The sequence below is a fragment of the Acinonyx jubatus genome, chromosome B2 (assembly GCF_027475565.1).
Source record: "Acinonyx jubatus isolate Ajub_Pintada_27869175 chromosome B2, VMU_Ajub_asm_v1.0, whole genome shotgun sequence".
NCBI lineage: Eukaryota > Metazoa > Chordata > Mammalia > Carnivora > Felidae > Acinonyx > Acinonyx jubatus.
Genome location: NC_069385.1, coordinates 79,766,051 through 79,791,197, shown reverse-complemented (window position 1 = coordinate 79,791,197; position 25,147 = coordinate 79,766,051). Strand labels below are relative to the sequence as shown.

Genomic DNA, 25,147 nt, shown 5'->3' with positions numbered 1-25,147 from the left:
CTTGTCTTTTCATATTCTTGACATTGCTTTTCACAAAGAAGTTTTTAATTATAATGAAGTCCAGCTTATCAATTATTTCTTTTATGGACTGTGACTTTGGTGTTGAGTGTAAATAGTCATTGTCATACTGGGTCATCTAGGTTTTTTTCTATGTTATCTTCTAGGAGTTTTATAGTTTTGCATTTTACATGTAGGTTGTGATCCATTTTGAGTTAATTTTTGTGAAGGGTATAAGGTCTGTGTGTAGACTCATCTGGCTGGGCTCTCTGTTCTGGTCCATTGTTTATTCTTTCACCAATACCACGCTGTCTTGATTACTGTGTATTTATAATAAGTATTAAAGATCAGTAGTTTCAATTCTCCAACTTTGTTCTTGTTCCTCAATATTGTGTGGGCTATTCTGGATCTTTTGCCTCTGTATATAATCTTTAGAATCAGTTTGTCAGTATTCACAAAATAATTGCTGAGATTTCAATTGGAATTGCATCATATCAAGATCATAGATCAAGTTGGGAAGAAAAGAAATCTTGACAATATTGAATCTTTGTATTCATGAACATGGAATATCTCTCCATTTCTTTAGTTCTTCTTTGATTTTGTTCATCAGTTTGGTAGTTTTCCTCACAGATTTTGTACACATTTTGTTAGGTTTATACCTACATGTTGCATGTTTTTGGGTGCTATGAAAATGTTATTGTATTTTATAATCTCAAATTCCACTTGTTAATTATTGACATATAGGAAATAATATTTTGTTGAAGATATTTGCATCTGTGTTCATGAGAGATATTGGTTTATAGTCTTGTTTTCTTTAATGTCTTTGGTTTTAGTGTGCAGGCTCATAAAATGAGTGAGGAGGTATTCTCTCTGCTTCTATTCTCTGAAAGAGATTGTAAAGAATTATAATTTCTTCCTTAAATATTTGATATAGTCACCCAGTGAACCTATCTGGACTCAGTGTTTTCTGTTTTGGAAGGTTATTAATTATGGATTCAATTTCTTTACTAGATGGACAAATCTATTCTGATTTTGTGTTTCTTCTTGTGTGGGTTTTAGAAGATTGTGTCTTTCAAAGAATTGGTCCATTTCATTTAATTTTTCAAATTTGTTGGAATAAAGTTTTCATAGTATTACTCTATTATCCTTTTAATGTCCATAGGATCTGTAGTGATGTCCCCTCTTTCATTTCTTATATTAACAACTTGTGTCTTGTTTTTCTTTGTTAGTCTGGCTAGAAGCTTATTGATTTCATTGATCTCTTCAAAGATCCAGGTTTGATTGTGTTGATTTTTTCCTATTGGTATCCCATTTTTTCCTGTTTTGATTTCTGCTGTAATTCTTTTTTTATGTAATCTGTGACAATTTTTTAAATTACATTTTCATTTTAATTCCAATACAGTTAACATGCAGTATTATATTAGTTTCAGGTGTACAATATAGTGAAAAACTATGGAACACTTTAGAAATTTGTGTCATTCTTTCACAAGGACCATGCTAATCTCTGTATCTTTCCCACTTTTTAAAATATATGTGTTGCTGAAGTGAGTACTCTGCTCTAATTCTTATTATTTCTTTTCTTCTGCTTACTTTAGATTTAATTTGCTTATCTTTTCCCAGTTTTCTCAGTGTACATTTGTATTGTTGACTTCAGCTCTTTTATCTTTTTGAAATGTATGCATTCAATGCTGTAAAGTTCCCCCTAAACACTGCTTTCACTGCATTTCACAAGTTTTGATAAATTGTGCTTTCATTTTCATTTAATTCAAAATATTAAAAAATTTCTCTTAATATTTCTTCTTTGATCCCTCTGTTGTTTAGAAGTGTGTTGTTTGATCTCCATATATTTTGGGACTTTCCAATTATCTTTCTGTTATTGATTTCTAATTTAGTTCTATTGTGGTCTGAGAGCAGACATTGTTTGATTTCTATTGTTTAAAAAATTTTTTTTTAATGTTTTATTTATTTCTGAGACAGAGAGGGACAGAGCATGAGCAGGGGAGGGGCAGAGAGAGAGGGAGACACAGAATCCGAAACAGGCTCCAGGCTCTGAGCTGTCAGCACAGAGCCTGATGCAGCGCTTAAACTCACGGACCACAAGATCATGACCTGAGCCGAAGTCGGATGCTCTACCGACTGAGCCACCCAGGTGCCCCAGATTTCTATTGTTTTAAATTAAGGTGTGTTTTATGGCCCAGAATGTGGTCTGTCTTGGTGAATGTTCCATGTGAACTTGAGAAGAATGTATATTCTGGTGTTGTTGGATGAAATAGGATATAGCTGTCAATTATGTCATTGATTGTTGGTGTTGTTGAGTCCAACTGTATCTTTCTGATTTTCTGCCTGCTGAATATGTTCATTTCTGGTAGAGGGGTATTGAAGTCTCCAACCATGATAGCAAATCCATCTATTTCTCTCTTTTCTCAGTCTGTCAGTTTTGCCTTATGTCGTTTGACACTCTGTTTTAGGTGAATACACATTGAAGGCTGTTATGTCTTCTTGAAGAATTAACGACTTTGTCATTATGTAATGCCTATCTTTATCTATGATAACTTTCTTTGCTTTGGTGTCTGCTATGTTTGTAATTAATATAGCTACTCTTGTTCTTTTTTAATTAGTGTTCACACTGCATATATTTCTCCATCCACTAAGTTTTAATCTATATTTGTCTTTATATGTTTTTAAATTTATATTTAATTCCCAATTATCTTTTAATTTATATTTGTCTTTCCATCTATTAATTGGTGCATTTAGAATACTGACATTCAAAATGATTATTGATACAGTTGGATCAATATTTACCATATTTGTTACTTTCTTCTACTTGTCTTTATTCTTTGTTCCTATTTTTGTCTTCCACTCTTTTTCTGCTTTTTATGGCTTTAATTGAACGTTTTATATGGTACCATTTTCTCTCCTTTCGTAGCATATCAATTTTATATATATATATACATATATATATATATATATAGAGAGAGAGAGAGAGGTATTTTTTTTTTACTTTTCTCCGTTGTTGCCCTAGAGTTTGCCATATACATTTACAACTAATCCAAGTCCACTTTCAAATTACTCTATACAACTTCACAGATAGTGTGAATACCTTATAATAACAAAATAATCCTAATTATGCCATCAATCCTATATATGCCATCATACATTTCACTTATATATAAGCATACACAATTATATGTATGCATAACCTAGGCATACATACATACATAGGAATATATCATCAAATACATTGTTGCTATTGTTATTTTGAGCAAACTTATTAGATCAATTAAGAATAAGATAAACAAATTTTTTATTTTATCTTCATTTATTCCTTCTTCACTGCCCTTCTTTTCTTTATGTAGATTTAAGTTTCTAACCCACATTTTTTTCTTTCTCACTAAAGACCTTCTTTTAACATTTATTGTAGGCACATTTATCAACAACAAATTCCCTTAATATCAGTTTGTCTGAGGAAGTCTTTGTTTCTCCTTCACTTTTAGAGGATAATTTCACAGGATACAGAATTCCAGGTAGATTTTTTTTTTCTGTTAATACTTTAAGTATTTCACTCTACTCTCTTACTTACATAGTTTCTTAGGAGAAGTTGGATATAATTATTAAATTTTTTCCTCTATAGGTATGGTGTTTTTTCTCCCTGGAATTTTGCAGAATTTTTTCTTTATTTTTGGTTTTCTGTAGTTTGACAATGATATGTTTAGGTGTAAGAGTTTTGGGTTTTATCCTTCTTGGTATTCTCTGAGATTCCTGGATTTGTGGATTGGTGTCTGACATTAGAGAAAAATTCTTGATCATTATTTTTTCAAATATTTCTCTTATTCCATTCTCTCTTTCTTCTCCTTCTGGTATTCTCATTATACCTTTTGCAGTTGTCCCACAGTCCTTGGATATTCTATTGTGTTTTCTATTCTATTATGTTTGTTACAGTATTTTTTCTTTTTTAGTCTCTAGCATTTCTTTTTGATTCTTTCTTAGAACCAAATTTCTATATCTTTGCTCACATTTTTTATCTGTTCCTGCATTCTGTTTATTTTATCTATTGGAGTCCTTGGCATATTAATCATAGTTGTTTAAAATTCCTGGTCTGATAATTCCAACATACCTGGCATGTCTGGTTCTGATGCTTGCCATTTCTTCAAATTGTTTTGGGTTTGTTGTTGTTATTGTTGTTATTGTTTTGGGGCGGTTAGCCTTTTTAGTATGCTTTGTACTTTTTTTTTTTAAGTTTATTTATTTTGAGAGAAAAAGAGCATGAGCAGGGCAGGGGCAGAGAGAGAGAGAGAGAGAGAGAGAGAGAATCCCAAGCAGGTCCCGTGCTGTCAGCATGGAGCCCACTGCGGAGCTTGAACTCATGAGCTGTGAGATCATGACCTGAGCCAAAAACCAAGAGTTGGACGCTTAACTGACTGAGCCATCCAGGCGCCTCTGTACTTTTTTATTGATAGCCAGACTTCATGTCTGTTTATAGGCAATAAGCTGGGGGAAATCTTGGTGCTCATCTCATTTGTGTTCTGTTTCATCGATCATTGTCACTCGTTTCCCGAAGTCCAATTTCTTGAAAACCAACAATTCATATATTTATTCAGTTTTTTAATTTGTTTTAGGCAGGAGAGTAAATCCAGTCCCTGCTATTCCATTTTGGCTGGAAGCAGAAGTACATTCTTCCACTTTAAAAATATTTACCTCACCCAAATTTGACTAACTTATCTCTCTTACATTATGCTTATTTTTTAGTAATATTTTAAAACTTTGACACTAAAAAAATCTGACTTTCCCCCGAGAGGAGAAAAAAGCTTTTCATTGTTGTATTCATCTTGGTGCTTGACTCATACAATTTTTACCCATCAGCTTTATAAAAGGTCTTCAGTGTAAGCTATTGGGATCAATTTGACAGTAAGACTTTGTATGATGAATGCATTCCCTAATTGTGGAAAGAAAAAAAAAGTTAAAGAAAAAGAAAAAAACCTAAGCAAAAGAGTTAACTGCTGTGCCTAATTCTTCTTTGCCACTGTACTGCTTTTGCAAAAAAAGGTTGGAAACCAGCCATGTTTTCTTTTGTGTCCATTTTTCCCCCCATATTGATTAGTTGAGAAGTCATAAAGACATATTTCTTAACCATTTAGACAAGGAAAGATGTAAATTCTTCTACAATTATTTATGTAAAGTATACATTTGTCGATCAAATCTACCATAAAATCAAGAGCTAAAATTTGAACATTAGGCAAATTTAAGTTTGACTTCTTTGGGGCTGTCCGTGAGGACAGACTATAATATTTAGGGCTTGTTCATTCCTTTTGTGTGCTGGCATGTACCCTTCTGGGGTTTATACTGGCAGGCAAAGCTCCTCTCTTTTGCCGTTCTATCTTCCAGTGAGCATTATACCTACTGGCAGCTGAGAATATCACATTATGGAAGATATATAGACTTCAGTGGCAAGGAAAGGCTGTTTCCTGAAAAGGCAAGTTCATGGCATATGTATCATTGCCGAATAGTTTCTTAACCTGGACCAGATACACAGGTGCTTTGAAATCTAAGAACATTTTTAAATTGTATGCAAATGTTGTATATGTGTTTATACTTTCTGTACGTAGAATCCGTAAATTTTATTTATACTCAAAGAGAGTGTTAAATGATGAGTCCTTCACATAGTCTGACTGCAGAGGGGAGCAATAGAACAACCAGACATACTGTCAAAGTAATATAGAATTACACCCCCATAAAATTATCCTCAGAATAAATTAAGAATCTCTATCACTCAAGCCTCAGAGTGGACATTTTTTGGCCCAGTGATCTCCTGCCACAACCCAAATTATAGCTGGTAATTTAACACCAAGATAATCAGCTCTTCTTGTGCCTTAAAAATATAACCATTCCTGTGTTTGTTTTTTATTTTTTTCTGTCACGTTAAAACCATGTAAATAAATATATATTCAGGTGAAACTTTTGCTCAAAGCTGAAAAACTTTCTAGGAAACTGACATTTAAAAAAAGAAAGAAAAGGTTGCTTATCCACATGGTTAACCTTTTAAGTGAAAGCAAGGAGATGTTAGTTAACCAATGTATTGCTAAATCATAAAGCAAGTTTGATAAGATTAATTGCACTATATATCAAGACTTGAATGATTTTTTAAAGTCATATTTTTCTTCCTCACAGCCAACCATGTCTTTGCTACTTTTCCCTGTCCAGTTAAGCAACACTAAATCTCAAAATGTAGGCTAGTCATTTTAATTACTCTGTAATAAATCGGTCTATCATTATATAGGGGAAGTATTATTATTTCTATGTCATTTCTAACAAAGTGGAACCGTCAAAAAAGCTTATGTTCATAAGAGAAGTCCACCTCCTTGTGTGTTTTTTTTAATGTTTTTATTTATTTTTGAGAGAGAGAGTGTGAGTGAGTGAGGGGCAGAGAGAGGGAGGCAGGGATCCAAAGCGGGCTCTGCACTGACAGCGGAGAGACCCATGGGGGCCTCCACTAACCAACCATGAGATCATGACCTGAGTTAAAGTCGGACACTTGATTGACTGAAGCACCCAGGCACCACCCCCCTCCTTATTACTGAATCTGTTTATTAAACACTATCTTTTGATCTAAAGCTCCCTTTAGCTTCATTTCTGATGCTTGGGGATATTTCTTTGGCAAAAAGAAGGGTAACAATGAAATCATCCTTCAAAAGAGTATTTCTTCATCCAATCACATTCGTTGTTTTTCATGCCATGTCTCAGACTCAACTTAAACTCAGTTCTCTCTTTGGCAGTTTCCCATTTTGATTTCAACTCCAGAATTAAGCAGTATATATCAAAAAAGCAGGTCACTCATAACAACAGAGTCAATAATATACCAAAATAAAATATATTTCAAGGTATATCCTTTCATCACTGAAGTATTTTACTGCATTATTAATATTTGAAGATATGTCTTATTTGCCAATTTTTCCATACAATAAAAAGAGCTAGAGATTCCAAACTTTTCTACGAAATCTCTCTTTCTTTCTTTGTTTTGGTAAAGAGTACATTTCTTTTAAATTTTGTAAATGAATGAATATTGATTTCTAAAAATGCCAAGTCTTTAAATGGAAGTTCATCCTTTATATATGTTCTTTCTGAAGTTATTACTTTAAATCATTATTTAAGTTTGTCCATTGTATTGATTGTGTTGGGTGAAGTATTTTTTTATCCTAAAAGGAAATTATCATTTATCTATGCAAAATTGATATAAAATGTTAAAGTTAAGGAAAAAAGCTAAATTTAATACCAGCAATTATAATCTCAAAAGCAGTATATGATTGTAAGGAATGCTTTTAATGTGTTCTCTGAATTTTATGGACCATGATGACGATAAAGATAATAAAGTCTGGTTGTGCTTGCATGTGGCTTCCCTTGAACATGGTGGGCAGTTGGTGGCACAGGTGGCAAAAGTGACAAGTTGCAATATCTTAGCATGATATGGGGACTATTTTAAGATCCATCCCTGTGGAAACAGGCAGATCAAAGGAACTGAATCTGATCTGTTAGTATCAAGCTACAATACTCCATGCTGCTTTTTACTAAGGTCTTGATAAACAAAGGTATTGGATTGCTTTTAAAAAATTAAACATCTTTACATAATGAAATTTTTATTTACAGAAGGTCATACTGACTTTAACATATCATGACAGTTATTCATAAAACAATATGAAAGATCTAAGAAAGCAATGTATTCCTGACATAGAAACAAATTCTAGATAGGCTATGAAATTTAATTAAATAAAAGATTATAAAATAAAATGTCCCAATAGTGTTGCAACTCTGAGCTAAAGATCACCTAAATATTGCTGGTTGGGCTAAGTGATACTGGAAGAAAAACAAGGATATAAAAGGACCAGTAATGGCAGGCTCTATTTATTGTTTGCTTTAGTAATGATCTTATCATCTCAATTATCACTATCTTCAAAGCATACAGTTTTCAATTTTTCCAGAGCCAGGACATTCAAATATTTTAAAATTGGAGATTTCTTCTTGTTTCAATCCCAATTAATTTCCAATCTCTGTGACCATTTTTTTTTAAAGTAATTTCTATGCCCAACATGCTTGAACTCACAACTCCAAGATCAAGAGCCACATGTTCTATTGGCTGAGCCAACCAGGCATCCTTCTATGACAGTTCTTAAAGAGTGGCAGTGGAACTCATTTAATGATCACCAATTGTTTTCAGTAGGCCTCCTGGTGGAAAACTCTTATAAAAACTTTTAAAACATTTTTTAAAAGATAACTTTTAAAAATACGGTGGCAGAAACTTACAGAACCGTCAATCTACAATGTGTATTAACTAATCATGTCCTAGAAGTTTTAGAGGATAAAGAAAACAAAATTATTTGTTAAGCAATTCAATTGGACCTGGGTATATTTAATTCAACCACATTTTTTTTTAGAACCATATATTTGAAAAACATACTCAAGTCACAACTAGCAATCTGTTGGAAGCACAGAAAAAATACATGAATCCCTCAATTATAAGTTGCCAGCAATTTTGAGACACCTCATCCATTTTACAGTAGCTTTTAAGGAGGAAAAAAACTATATTAAATGAAGATATTTTTTTAACTTGCCAATATCTTTTATCCATATAATTAGGCTTTTTTTTTTCTTTCAGCAGCAAATCAGAATTTGAGAGTAAATTTTCTGCATGTCTGACATCTAAGAAGTCTGCACTATGTTGGGTATTTTCAGTTATGGATAATACCATAATGACCAACTGCATTTCATAGTTCCTGCCCAAACCTTGACCTCTTTAACGTCTTAAGGCTTGATAGAATTTCCTAGGCACATTGAGGAATATGTGTTTTTCCTGCATTTTCTGTTTGGGTAAAATCATAGTTTTTTTTGTAAATTAAAAATTACTTTTCTTAAGCCAGCTGGGAGCTTTTGACAGATAGATGTTCAATGCTTTAGTTAATGGCTTTCACTTCACATAAACAAGATCCCCATTTAACTTAAAATTCAACAGCAAATAACAAGATTGAACAGATTCCTTCTAAATACAGGTTGGCACATGCACAGACAATGACAATGTACTGTTTTTGTTTTTTGTTTTTTTCCCCTTCTTTCTCTGATGGCTGGCAGGGTTTTAAGAAAATATCACTGTAAAATATAACCCAACTCTAGGTGCATTAAGTGTGAAGACAGAAAACTAGAATGGAGAAAATATAGTATGTTTCAACTTTTTTCTTTGCCATTTTGTAAATCAGTCTGTATTCTCAGATCTTTTTTTTTTAATGTTTATTTTTGAGAGAGGAAGACAGAGACAGAGTGTGAATGGGGAGGGGCAGAGAGAGAGGGATACACAGAATCTCAAGCAGGCTTCAGGCTCTGAACTGTCAGCACAGAGCCTGACGCAGGGCTTGGACTCATGAACTGAGATTATGACCTGAGCTGAAGTCGGACACTTAACCGACTAAGTCACGCCCCCCCCTGCTTTTTTAAAAAAATATTTATTTATTTTTGAGAGAGAGAGAGAGAGAGACAGACAGACAGAATGGGAGTGGGGGAGGGGCAGAGAGAGAGGGAGACAGAATCTGAAGCAAGAGTTCTCAGATCTTCTGTGTTCCTTTTGAATATTACAGCTATGGCAGCACATTTGAAAGAGTTAAAGACTTGAAGCAAAAAATAAGAGCAATAATTGGGACATAATCAATGGGAACTTTATAACAACAACTCATAGTATCTATAAAAGCAGAGAAAGTAATCAGACAGTTTACTTAGTTGTTCTTTCAACACTATGTTGCTGATGCCTTGACTACAGATTCTTTAATACTCACTAGGTAAAGTTCTTGCATGCATATGTCCCATGATTTTTTTTCTTTGTTGCTAGTTTAATAAGGAGCCCCTTATTCCTACTCTACATTTTCCCACTTGGTCTACTCAGCTCAGCATCCCATCTGACAGATACCATCTTAACCATGTAAACCATAATTGTGGCAGATGTTGGTTGGATGGCAAAAGAGATATCAATTTTACCATATTAAGGCGACAGAAAAATTAAATTGGCTTATGTAATCTAAGGAAATACTGAACAACCAAATAATAAGCTAGGAATCACTGAGTCTGAGGAAACACTGGAAACATGGGCAGAGGCCCTGGACCAATTTAATTATGTGAGTGAAAGGGGGCATTTTCTAGAAGAGGACTATTAATCATACACTTCCAGATGTCCCCTACAAAGCAAAAAATAAAGTTTATGCATTGCTTATAATCTGTGAAGATGTTGTGACGCTTCAGTTGTGAAAATTTGGTGTACAAGTATTATAATTAGGTTCAATAAAATAAAGTATTGCAATAGTGAATCACTGACATATTCTGAAATTTTGCTCACCAATACTCTCACCAATGCTGACTTTTAAAAGTTCAAAAAGTCATTAGACATGGCAAAAGTTAGATTGATATTAAAATATTTCTTCCTCAATTCCTGTGATCATTCACTCCATCTTCAACTGCATACTTTTCTTCTTCTTCTTCTTCTTCTTCTTCTTCTTCTTCTTCTTCTTCTTCCTCTTCTTTTTGTTCATAGTCTATAAATATTTTGAGACTGCGTTGTTTTATAATCTAAGGGAGGACAAAATTGTCAGGACAAATGTATTTCATAATTTCCTAATGTTGTTAGTAAATATCTTAGAGGAGCAAGGGAATGTTGCTCCCAGGTGAACAGGAAGAAAACCAAACAACTATTAGCAACAGAAAGAAACGTATTTTCCAGAAGAATACACTGGTGATGTGGGAGCAGACAAGCAAAGGAAAATTATTTGGGAATAACTTTTTAAAGTCAGATGTATTAAAATCATCAGAACAAAGAAAACATGAAAATCAAAGTTTATGGAGCTCATTACACCTTAACCAATAATGTTCACATCCAGCCTATTATTATCCCTGTTGGGTCACATGGCTGCCAATGCCAGAGCTAGGGTATGAATCCACATCCTCTGGCAACAAATTAATGTACCTTTTCTTACTCTATAATGCCTCCCCCTCAAGCTCTTTACATGTTTGAGATCAGGCATGCTTTCTATGTACTGAGAATCAGAAGTTCTACCCCCAGAACCTATTAGCTCAGCGACATCAAGCAAGTTACTTTAACCTCTTTGCACTTCACATGACTCATCTATGCAATGAGAAGGAGGAGATCTTTCCTGTCACTACTGAGTTGTTGGAAGATAAAGTAAGATAGTGCTTTTTAACAATAACATGTACACATATAAGGGATTGTTATAATTGAAATGCATAAAGAAAATGGTTGATGAGATTTACCAGCCACTAGATATTAGCTTTAAGGACTCATGATAGCAATAGTTGGAAGTAATTTCTCTCTCAATTAGGCACCCATTGGGCCATTGTGGAGTTCGTATTGCATCTAGTTTATGTCTCCTCACCTTGAGGATGCCGTGAAATGGGGAAGTTCAGAATAGTTTAATAATATGATTAAAGCGGTGAATAAATAAGACCCATGAGAACAGGTAGAAGGAGTTGGAATTAATTAGTTTGGAGACAATAATTGCCTCCTAATACATGAGGCATTATCATAAGAAAAATGTAGAGCGACTTTTATCCAACTTCTCTGATAAATGACTTGAAAGTAACCATGAAAATATAGTACACACATAAGAAAGAATTTATTGATAGGGTTTTTTGTTAAATATTAAAATAAGCTATAAAAAGAAGATGTGAAGTCTCTTTTGTTGATGACTTTTCCATAGAAAAATAGACAACACATCAATTTGGTTTTGGCAGGGAACAGATATACTTGCAATCAGGAAACTAAAAGTCTGAACTATTGAGATTTTCTCTCAGCTCTCAATTCTACAGTTCTCTGGCTAACACACATGAATTATCACAACCTAGGTAGATAGCAAATTTTTCTAATTATCCTTGTCCAAATATACTCACTACATGACTCTGCTACTATCCTAATATATATATCTAGTTTGTTTGTTTTGTTGTTTGTTTCAGACGGTGTGATAAATGCAGAGGTTGAGTTAATCTAACTCTCTGGTCCATGGCACAGTATCATCATTAATCTGAGCAAGGCAAAAAAGCAATTTTAAATGGATTTCTTCCCCTGATCACATTCTTCACTCCTATCTTCCCCTCCCCAACAGATAAGTGCTCTAATGTGTTTAATGTGTATTCTTAAGTTTAAATGTGTCTTTGGAAATAAGTAGTATTTTTTTTTTTTTTGGTGTGGATTTTAAAATGTATGCAAATAGATCTCATGTATTTTTTTCCATTTTCTCCAAGCATTATGTTTTAAGAGTGATGTTGTTTTTAACTGCGGGGTCATATTCAGCAGTGTTCATCCACAGCCTTCTCCTTTCTCTAATGGTAGGCAACGAGGTTGTTTCCAATTCCCTGCTTCCACAGTGTTGTGAAAAACATACTCTCTTGGGGCGCCTGGGTGGCGCAGTCGGTTAAGCGTCCGACTTCAGCCAGGTCACGATCTCGTGGTCCGTGAGTTCGAGCCCCGCATCAGGCTCTGGGCTGATGGCTCAGGGCCTGGAGCCTGTTTCCGATTCTGTGTCTCCCTCTCTCTCTGCCTCTCCCCCGTTCATGCTCTGTCTCTCTGTCCCCCCCCCCAAAAAAAATTAAAAAACAAAAAACGTACTCTCTTACATGTTTCTTATTGTAAGGTTTCTCTCTCTCCCTTTTACTTTAGAAGTGTGATTGGATAATCAAACATAATTGGTACATCTGCAAATACTTTGCCAGATTGTTCTCCAAAATGGCAGTGTTCAAGTATGAAGAAGTTGTTGGTACCCCAGCCACACTTAACATCATAGAACTGGCCAATTTTTCCCAATGCAGAACTTAAACTCAGCATCCTGAGGTCAAGACCTGCGCTAAGATCAAGAGTCAGATACTTAACTGACTGAGCCACCCAGGCACCCCCAGATCTTCAAATGACTTCTAACATCATTTAGTAGAATTTTAAATTTTCTCCCTAACGAACTGAAGCATTAATGATATCTCATCTAAAATGTAATTATCTCTCTACAAATTTGGCATTATTAACCAACTTAATGTATATGTTCAATATCAGCCCCATTTATGCCCTGTATATCTGTAGTGTTTATAAACTCCTTAAAAAAAGGTCTGTTTATTTCTATTTTTTAATGTTTATTTATTCATTTTGAGGGAGCGAGAGTGAGTGGGGAGGGGCAGAGAGAGAGAGAGAGAGAGAGAGAGAGGAGGGAGAGAATCTCAAGCAGGCTTCGCAGCACAGAGCCTGACTCAGGGCTCAGTCCTATGAACCACGAGATCATGCCCCAAGCCAAAACCAAGAGTCCGATGCTCAACTGACTGAGCCACCCTGGTGCCCCCAAACAAGATATGTTTACAAACTTCATCTGTGCATGAAGTTCAATGTCTACACAGCTCTGTGTAAAGATAGATATCGATAGTACTTTTAATTAAATGATTATTTATTTTGCCTCTCATAATATCCCTCAAAGTGAAAAATCCTTATTATTTATTATTTTTAGAATAAAGACTTATTTTTATAATAAAGAGTTTTGATTCAATAATAATACACTCAACTAGTAGAGTAATCTAATCCCTCATTTATATTATAAAATTTTTACTGACTTCCTACCATATGGTAGGCTATCAGGTATTCTAGGATCATCTGTAGATCCCTATGATCCTGAGACCCTTTCAGAAGGGCTGTAAGAGAAGAATTCTATTTATAACAATTTTAAGATGTTATTTGCTTTTTCAACTCTGTTGACGTTGGCACTGATGGTGCAAAAGCAATTCGAGAGGTGAAACTTCCCAGTATCTTAGCATGAATCCAGACAGTAGCACCAAACTGTGCCAATAGTCATTGTATTCTTCACTGACATGCACTCATAGTGAAACAACAAAAACAAAAAAACACCAGCTTTATTCATTAAGGTCTTCTTGCTGAGGCAATAAAATTATTAATTTATTAAATCTAACACTTGGATATGACTTTTTAATATTCTGTGATAGAATGCAAAGTATACATACTGAAGTACAATGGTCATCTTGAAGAAAAGCACTTTTGCCAAAAAAACAATCAATTTTTTCATGGAATATCGTTATATATTGAAAGAACAACTGGCTGACAAACTGATTATCAGACTTGGATATTTGGCAAATATTTTCTCAAAAATGAAAAAAGTGAGTACTTCATTTCAAAAGAAGCAACAGTTAATGTCAATAAAAAACTAAAGCTTCCAAATGAAAATTAGAATTTTGGAGAATTTTTATTCACTACCATGAGCTTGATGGCTCCCCAATACTTTTCTGATGGGGTCAGAACCAAATGTGATTTTTTTTTGATATTATATAATAAAATGTTTCAACATTTAAAAAATCTGCATAAATGATCAAATGACCAATGCATAAAGTTACAAAATCATACATAGGCAAACAATCCATTCAAATTTTAAAATAGACCAATAAATTTTAATGGACATTGAAAAAATTAATTGAGGGGTGCGTGGGTGGCTCAGTTGGTGACGCATCCTACTTCAGCTCAGGTCATGATCTCACGGTTTGTGAGTTCGAACCCCACATCAGGCTCTCTGCTGTCAACATGGAGCCCACTTTGGATCCTCTGTTCCCCTCTCTCTCTGCCCCTCCTCTGCTCATTCTCTCTGTCTCAGAATAAACTTAAAAAAAGAGAAAGTTAGTTGATATGATTTCAAATTCCATGTTGCAATTGGCCTTTAAGGAACTACTACTTGCTGAGTTTTCGTGTAGTATCAAAGAAAATATACACAGATGTCTGAAAAACCTATAAAATATTCTTCCCTTTCCAACTACAAGCCAGTATGAGGACAGATTTTTTTTCAAGTTTTATTTATTTATTTTGGGTGGGGGAGGGGAGAGGGAAGGGCAGAGAGAAATGAGTGGGGGAGGGGCAGAGAGGGAGACAGAATTCCAAGCAGTCTCTGTGCTGCCAGCAGGGAACCCAATGTGGGGGGGCTTGATCTCACAAAACCGTGAGATCATGACCTGAGCTGAAATTAAGAGTCAGATGCTTAACCGACTAAGCCACCCAGGTGCCCTGAGGACAGATTTTAACCGACATAACATATCACAACAGATTTTGCAGAAATAGATATAAGAATCCAGAAGTCTTTTATTATACTAGAAAGTAAAGTTATTTGCAAAAATAAAGAAAAATACCACTGTTTTCACTAATATTTTTAGAAAATAGAATTACTTTTCATAAAAATGTTACTTATGTTAACATGTAATAGGTTTATTATTTAAAAATAAAAGAATACTTAAAATTTTTTAAATTTCTCAGTTTTAATTTCTAATGGTAGATTCATAACAGATATAACTCACATATGCAAAAGTTTTTTGGGGTCCTGAATGCTTTCTAAGAGTATAAATTTCCTGAGATAAAGAAGTTTGAGATCCACTGCTCTAAGGCTGGAGAGGAGAATGAAAGAAACAAAGTCCCTACCCTCATTCTAGTTGGGGTATACAGGTGAACAAATATATTTAGATAACTTCATATTGTGTAAATATTAAAACAAATGAAGTGATGTGATACAGAGTACATGGGTAAGACTACTTTAAGTATTAAGCTCAAGGAAGTTTCCTTTGAGGAAGTTACTATTTGATCTAAGACTTGGAAAATAAGTAAAAGTGGCCAATTAGAGAGCCGGAGTTAGAGTATTCCAGGTAGAAGGAGAAAGAATTGCATCAGTCTGAGACAAAAAGTTTGCATGTTTGAGAACCAAAGATGAGGCCAAAGTGGCTGAGACAGAACAGTCATCAGAGAAAACAGTGCTAGAGGATTTGGACAAGTGGGCAGAGGAACAAGGACCTTCATGGCAATGATTTGGATTAAAACGGAAATCCATTAGGAAGCCACAAAAGGCTGGAGTGAAGAAAAGTGACTCTGGCTATTGTGCTGAGGATGGGTTGCATGGTAGTAAGTTGGTAATAAGAGTTGGGGCAAGGAGACCAGTTAGATAGGCAAGACACTGGCACCAAGAGGAGGCAAGTGGCTAGGCCACGGCAGGGGCCATGGAGATTGAGAAAAGGTGATAGATTCCAATGTATATATATACTGGTTTGGGGAATGAAAAAGGGAGGAGTCAAAATTGCTTCTTGGGTCTTCGAGTAAAGCTACCAAGTGATTGAGGGTGCATTTGCTGAGATGGCTCACCACACTGACACACCTTTAGCTCCCTTGCACCTCTCCATCACTTCTTCCTGGCAAAACCCAAACCTGCTCAAATCTAAATCTCCATTGACTCTTCATCTGCATGGGAACAATGAAACATGGATAGAGAAAAATCACATGCTCAGGCTAACTGATTCTCTTCATGACCTCAAAATTTGAGTGGACCTTTGCTCTGCCATGCAATCCTACTATAATTTCCTAGCTAATTAACCTTCCTACTCTCTCAGATAACTATTGTACACTTTATTTTCTCTCTTTTAACCTCCAATCCCTCTCCATTCCCCATTTTCTCAGCTTATAATGACCTGCTTTCTATTTCAATAAAAATCGAACTTCCACACTTCTGATCACACCTGCCAACCACTGCAAAATGAACCTTCAGCCTTACCTCTCATTGCAATGGATGAATAGTCTGGTTTTCTACCTGAGACAACCATCTGCATCTAAACCCTGGATCCTGTGTTTCTTGCCTAACTGTGAGCACTGCTTCAACAGATAATTCCTGTCTTTCCTGAGTCATCAGTTGGCATCTGCAGTACTCCGATTCAGGTTTTTACTCCCTCCATTCCATGGAAATAACCTTGTCAAAGGCCTCAATGACCTTCACATTGTTTATGTAATGATCGTTTCTCAGATTTTATCTTACTCACCTTCTCAGCAGCATTTAAGGGAGTCAACCACTCCCTTCTCCTTGAGATACTTTTTATTTTTCTTCCAGGGACCATCCTTTCTTGGTTCTCCTTTTTCACTGGTCACTCTTTCTTCAGTCTGCTCAGTAGGTTCTTCCTCATCTTCCCAATCAGTTAATGTTGAAACCTTCCCAATCTCACTCATTGGAACTTCTGTCTACACTCACTCCTTTGTTGATCCAATCAGGCTCTGTGGCTTTAAATACTCTTCATACACTGATAAGCCCCAATAAGTATCTTCTACCTGCCTGCTCCCTGAGACCCCAGACTCATACATCCAGCAATCATTTGACGTCACCATTTAGTTGTTTAACAGTTATCTCAAATTTAACAAGTCAAACTGAGCTCCTGTCCCCTGCACTCCTCCCACATCTGTTCCACATACAACCATCATCACCAGTAATATCGTAATTCTATGTGTTTAAGTAAAATATCTTAGAATATGGCTGGCACTCTGTTGCTCAGTCCGTCAGTAAAATTCTGCTGGCTCTAACTTCAAAGAATATCCAAAATCCTGCTACTTCTCACCACATTTCTTGCCACCACTCTAGCTCAGGTCATCATCATCTCTTGCCTTATCCACTCCTAACTGGTATTTCTGCTTCTGCCTTCTTCTTCCTACAAGACATTATATAGCAGCCAGAGTGATTTACTTAAAAAGTAATTTTAATAATGTCTGCTTAAAACCTTCCAAGGCCTTTCCATTTCACTCTGAATAAAAATAAAAATCCTTAGCATGGCCTCCAATAAAGGATCTAGTCCCTTGCCACCTCTCCAACCTTGTTTCCTAACAGTCTTCCCTTTCCATCCCACCTCTCAACTCCACTTCAGCAACACGACTCCTTGCTGTTCCTTGAACACATTAAGCACACTCCTACTTTAGGACCTTTCTCACTTGCAGCTCCCTCCATCTGGACTGCTCTTCTTTTAGATATCTTCATGGCTTACTTCCTCACTTCTTTTGGGTTTCTGCTTGAATATCATCTTTTCATAAAGATATTCCCTTAACAATCTTCAACTTCTAGGTGAAGATGGAAGATTGAACACATGCATTTCCTTCAACACTCTCCTCAAACTCCATGAAATGAATACCTTCTAAGCCCATGAACTCACAAAGACAAAGACAACAAAAGAAGAGATGCTCATGACAAAATTTTGGAAGCTGGAAAGGAGACATAACAGAAAAAAAAAAAAACACACACACACACACCCTTTTCCATTCCTTTTACTTTATTTTTCTTAATAGCACTCAACCTAGATAAATGTAGATGCATATAAACACAAGACATATATTTGCTTTTCAATTTTTTGTTGTCTCCCCACCCCTGCCCCAAGAACATAAGCTGTATGACAGCAGTCTTTTCAGTTGGGTTCAGTGTTGTATTCTCAGAGTTTGGAATCATACAGATATTCAATACAATTTTTTGACTGAATAACCAGGTGGCCTGGGCAAGGTGCAGTTTGGGGAAGGTGTGGGGTTGTGGCAATCAAGAATTCTGATTTGGATACTAAATCTTAGGTACCTATTAGACATCCAGGTGAAGAAATCAAGCGGGAATCTGGATATCTGGGCCTGAATGCAGAATGCAGAGGTCAGGGCTAAATGTATACATTTTATTTATATATATATATATATATATATATATATATATATATATATATATATTTATTTATTTTAATGTTTATTTCTTTTTGAGAGAGAGAGGGGCAGAGCATGGTTGAGGGAAGAACAGCAAGAGAGGGAGACACAGAATCCGAAGCATACTCCAGGCTCTGAGCTGTCAGCACACAGCCCGATTTGAGGCTTGAACTCACCATCCGTGACATCTTGACCTGAACCAAAGTCGGATGCTTAATTGAGCCACCCAGGTGCTCCTAAATATACGCATTTTATAGCCATTAACATCAGGACTAGGTGAGATCACCTGAGGGAGTATGAACATAAGAAGAGAAAAATGCCAAGCTCTGAGTCCTGGAGACTCCATCAGTTAGAGTCCAGGAAACCCGTGGTCTCCAAACCTTTAGAATCACGTAGCATTATCTGTAAGAAGAAGAAAAAATAAATTGAGCCATGTGAAAGAAGGTACTTATTTATTTATAAATTATATGTATTATTGTTCAAATATATACATTATAAAATACAAAGACATAGATATTAAAAAAGAATGAACTGAAGGACTTCCAGTTAAAAAGGAAGTATTGAGTACATGCATTTTTCAGCTCCCTTCTGAAGACCACTCTAGTGATAGTAAATGGATTTTTAAAAATAAAGTATGAACCCACAAGGACTAAGAGAACAAGAGTAAAACAATAGCATCAGAATACAGGAAGCTGGAAAGAAGAAAGACGAATGGCAACTAACTTCGACTCATGAAAGCTGAAGCTGTGGTGGGGAAAAGCCAAGAAGCAACCTGATTTACAATGCAGAATCCTGTCCTCACCCCCACCCCAAAGGCTCAGGAATGGGTGTCTGGCACCTCTGGTAGAGAAGGTAAATGTCAGGCAATAACAGACTTGGCTGAAAGTCTATCTAAGAAGAAGCTACACCCACAGAAACCTCCACCATTCTGCACTGCAGGTGACTAACCCCCTACTATACAGCAACAGACTGGAGCTTTATTTGCTGGAGAGGATTAAGTAGAGAGTCTTGACAGGAGAACCACAGACACACTTGAGGATGGGAATTCCAAAAGAAAAATAGGTAGATTAAGTCAAAGTTAACATCCGAATGCTTAACATTGAAATATCAAGAAGGAGCTCTATATGTTTCTTAGGAATACGGAGGCAAAGAAGAAAAAGAACACTCTTTTGATGGGTAGCAATGGAATTCACCAACATAAAGGAAACTTAAAAAATGAATGCTATATAGACAGTTCTTTATTTCTTAGAGCCATTTAAAATATTTATTTCTATTTCTTTTCAAGTGCATGGATTGTTTGAACATTATCTCAGTACATGAATGCAGACATTTTAAGTAATTGCATTTACTGTATCCTGGATTGAAAATACACATAAATATTGATTTCTTCTGTTATATGTAACTAACGACACGGACTCTGCTTTGAGTACCTTAGCATCACCAAAACTTATTCATACATTTCACATGATGTATGTATATATGTAGAGAAACAATCCTTAGAAATGAAATAATAACCTCTTTCTTTTATAATATTACATTTTGATATTTACATACCTTAATTATCCAACATAGTCTATACTTCATTCACTGTGAAATTGTCTTTGTTATTGGAAATCACAATGCTTTTATTATTCTTTGCCTGCAATGTCCTTTCGTCCTTACCTGCCTGAAGAGCTCCCACTTACCTTTCAAGAACTATCTCAAGTATGACCTCTTCTTTAAGGGCTTCTTTGACTTCCCTCAGCTGCTACTGTGCCATTATTTATGCAATATAGTACCTTGTGTACATTTCCATCAAATCAGTCCCTGCATTGTTTTAAAATTATATTTATAAGTCTGCTAACTCTCTTAGTCCAGGTACTATGTATCATTTATATATGTAGTCTGTTAACCTATCATAATCCTGGGCACACAGTTGTTATTTAATCAATGTTTAAATGGATGTTTGGAAATAATTTTGTGCTCATTATCTCATTTGATTTTCCTAGATTCAATCAGTCACTAGTTCCTAGTGCTCTAAATACTTATAATATCTGTTACTTCTTGGGCATAATATACCATGCCAATGTCTACTGCCAAGAATTCATGTTCTTGCTATACGTTGTTGGGACTATTGACATCTTAACCCGACTTTGGTGCCTAATCTCACTCTCTTCCAATTAATACTATATTTGCCCATTAGAATGACTTAACACAAATTTTACCATGCTCTATATACCTTGAAACTTTTAAGTTGGCCACATGACAGATTTGATAAAGTAAAAATGAGTGTATTTATCCTCCTGTTTTAAACAATTAGAAACAAGACAAAACAATTTTTAGGCATTTAGACAATAGGCAGTACAAGACACTGAACCTAGAAAGAAGGGAAACTAATAAAGTGAACCCTTTTATTGCTCTAGCTTACTGCCTGGAAAAAATTTTCTGCCATAGCAAAGTAAGAGAGAACCAGGACAAAGCTTGGCATTCTTGCTCAGTTGAAGAGACAGAGTTTGGAGTTCAGAGAGATGAAAGTAGCTAGAATTTGTGAAGCAAAATACTGAAGAGGTGAGAGCTTCAGCTGGGTGGGGGAGACTTGCTCCAGAAAGCTTCTGAGGGTTCCCTGAATGTCGAGGCTGAGTATTGATCTGTGAATGTATGGAAGGAACTGCCTGGGACTGAAGAAAAACTGTTAGGAAGAAATAAGCTGAAGAATCCTTGAGCTCACATAGTCAAGTAGTAGTTTGTGTTCTAAATAACTAGAGTGGAACAACCTCCTAATACATAGAAATTAAATAAATCCTCAGAAGGATGGTGTCTCAGTAATGGGGACACATTAGCCTACACAAAAGGTTATTCTAGATCTGCTTCACAAAGCTTAAAAGCAAATGGAAAAGGATCAAACTGATTCCAAGCCACAAGCCCAACAATACTTAAATGAATGCAACAACATCCAGTGTCTAACAATGTAAAAATTAATTACATTAGTATTCAATCAAATATTTCTAAGCATGCAAAAAAGCAAAAAACATGCAACTCATAAGCAGGAGGAAAAAAATCAATCAATAGATACAGACCCAGAGATGAGAGAGACAATAGAATTAACTGACAAGGATGTTAAAGTAGCTATTATAAATATGTTTCGTATGTTCAAGACAGTGGAGGAAAACATAAACATGAGAATGAAAGAAATGGAAGGTATTAAAAAGCAAATTAAGCTTCAGATTTGAAACAGACAAGATCCGAAAAGTAACTGAATGAGATTAATAGCATATTACACACTGTAGAAAAAAGATTAGTGAACTTGATGATGCAGTAATAGAAACTATCCAGAATGAAGTAAAGAGAAATATCTATCTATCTATCATCTATCTATTTATTTAGAGCACAAGTTGGAAAGGGGCAGAGAGAGAGGGAGAGGGAGAATCCCAAACAGGCTCTGAACTGTCAGCACAGAGCCTGACTTGGGGCTTGAACCCACGAACCATGAGATCATGACCTGAGCCAAAATTGGACGCTTAAACTGACTGAGCCACCCAGGCACCTGGAGAAATAATTTTTAAAAACAAACACGAGATTAGAGAGTTCAGGGATGATATCAAATAGTCTAATAATATGAATATCATTGGAGTATCAGAAGGCGAGGGCAAAACAAAAAAATATTTTAGAAAATAATGACCACAATTGCTCCAAATTTGATGACATTTACCCATAGATTTAAGAACCTCAATGAACCTCTATAAGCAAAAATATGAAGAAAATCACATCAAGACACATCATAATCAAATTACTAAAAATCAGTGGGGTACCTGGGTAGCTCAGTCAGTTAAGTGTCCAACTTTGGCTCAGGTCATGATTTCATGGTTTGTGAGTTCAAGCTCTGCATCAGGCTCTGTGCTGACAGCTCAGAGTCTGGAGCCTACTTCGGATTCTGTGCCACCCTCTCTCTCTCTGCCCCTCCCCCACTCGCACTCTGTCTCTCTCTCAAAAATAAATAAACATTTAAAAAAATTTTTTTAAAATACTAAAAACCAGTGATTAAAATGAAGTCTTAAGCGCACCCATAGATAAAGAAGACATTATGTTCAGAACAATACAGATAAAAATGGCAGCAGAGTTCTGATCAGAAAACATGCAGACCAGAAGATAATAGAAGTTGATTAAAGAAATGAAACCAAAAGAAAAAAAAATTTAACCCTGATTTCTATACCCAGAAAAAAAAGAACCTAAAAAAACCCACCTTGCAACAATGAAGAAAACTTCTGCTTTTTTCTTCAGATGTAGAAAGGTAGAAAGAATACGGTTTTTATCATAACAATGCGAACATGTTTATAACAATGAGTTACAAACTCATAAATTTTCCTGAACCTATCAGAGAGCTATTACAGGGCAACCATAAGCTCTGAAATCAAAAGCAGACAGACCCCTCCAAAAAAGAGAGAGAATGTGAGAATTGGCTCATCTGTGGCATAACATGGGAAAAAGAGATGATATACACCATAAACATATGTAATAAGAGTTTAGCTAAACATTTAAGAAATGGTTAAAAAAAAAAGGTTAAGTGTGGGCTAGCATGAGAGTATACCTACTTGAGAGTCACAAGCACAATGTTAGTGTGTACCAACCTGCAAACCCTTTTCCATGGTTTCCACTGGGAACTCACACACAAAAAAAGGTTATGGGCAGGACAAGAGACCAGAAAGAACTTCCTTCAGTGGTGCAGAATCACTGAAGGGGATTGAGTGCTCCAGTGCAAAAGGCATGAAGCTTCTCTTGGATCTTTTACCTCTATGGAATAAAAGTTTTAAGTCATGGAGGTAGAAGCAGTAAACAATGATACTCTCAGGACACATTTGAAGTACCACGGGTGGCTGATGATTGGGTAAAAGAAAAATACCCTGTACTTAGTCAGGAAATAGTTCTATTTCACAGATCCTATATAAATCTATACCATTAAAGTACTCCTATTACTGGGATGTAGTGGGGGGCAGGGAAGCAGAGTCTGAACAAGACTCACTAAAGGATACAAGGCACAGTTTGACGGTCATGGGGAAGAGGGACAAGATCATGAGAAATCTCCATCACAAAGGCTGAGGCACAGAGAGTATAACAAAGACTGAGCTGGACCAGGACAACAGAGAAGCTTCCTGCCTCCTCCCCAGATAGCAAGCATTGAATAATAATCAATAGCAGGCTACCACTGGGGAGGAGGCAAGATTGTGGGGAAATATCTCCAATGTGCCATAGTTGCACAAGGAAGGCTGAAAGCTGAGGGTATATCAGGATCATTGGAAAAAAACATTCAGCACAGAATCCCCAACCCTAACCACAAGGAGAGCTTACTAAAGGATACTGAAACTGGTGGAAAACTGTAATCATAGAAACAACAAAACCAAAACCAGTTTAACTTCTGACAAGTTTGAATCAACACTGAAAACTCAGTCTAGTAGAAGAGGTGTGCCTATTTCCAAATATAAGTAACATCTACTTCCATTTATTCTCTTCTTCTTCTTCTTCTTCTTCTTCTTCTTCTTCTTCTTCTTTAGAGAGAGAAAGAGCACAAGTGAGGGAGGGGCAGAGAGAGAAAAGGAGAGAGAGAGAGAGAGAGAGAGAATTCCATGAGGGGCAGAGAGAGAGAGAGAAGTGGGGCTCACTCAAAGCAGGGCTCATGCTCACCTGAAGCGGGGCTTCAACTCACCTGAAGCAGGGTTTGTGTTCACCTAAAGTGGGGCACAAGCTCACCCAAAGTGGGGCTCGAGTTCATCTGTTGTGGGACTCAAACTTACGAACCATGAGATCATGACCTGAGCCGAAGTCAGATGCTTCACCTACTAAGCCATCCAGGTGCCCTCTACTTCAATTTCTACTGTTCTACATATAATGTCTAGTATTCAATAAAAATTATCAGACACATAAAAAGCTAAGAAAAGGCAACCCATTGTTAAAGCAACTAACAGAATCAGAATCAGAGATGACCTAGAGGTCAGAAATCATGAAGTGAATTTAAAATAGCTATTGTTAAAATGCTAAAGGTTCTACTTGAAAAGGTGGGTGACATACATGAGCACATAAGAAATTTTAGCAGAAAAGTGAAAACTACGAGATCTAATAAAATGCTAGAAATAAAAAAAAAATCCTCCAAAGCAACAGAGATATGTAATGCCTTCAATGTGTTCCTCACTTAACTTGATACAGGAAATAATCAGTGAACTTTAAAATAGCTGAATAAAAATTATCTTCATTAAAACACATAGAAAAAAAGGCACCTGGGTGGCTCAGTCCATTAAGCAATGGACTTCAGCTCAGGTCATGGTCACATGGTTCATGAGTTGGAGCCTCACACCAGCTTCTCTGTTGTCAGCACAGAGCCTGCTTTAGATCCTCTGCCCCCCTCTTTCTCTGTCCCTATCCTGTTCATGTTCTCTCTCTCATTCTAAAAAAAAAAAAAAGTTCCATTAAAAAAGTAAAACAGTGGGAAAAACATAACAGAGTATCCAAGAATTGTGGCAATATAAAAATGGTTTAACATACATGTAACTGGACTTGTAAAAGGAGAGAGGGATAATGGGGTAAAATATGTTTTGGAAAATATAATGGCAAAAATTAAAGAAGACATTTTAGATCCAAAATTCT

The 25,147-nt window shown here is 35.9% G+C and overlaps 1 pseudogene; it reads right to left on the bottom strand.

Annotated features, from left to right (window-relative positions):
- Positions 1–1,443: 1,443 nt before the first annotated feature.
- On the bottom strand, positions 1,444–1,541 carry LOC113598972 (uncharacterized; annotated as a pseudogene).
- Positions 1,542–25,147: the final 23,606 nt, after the last annotated feature.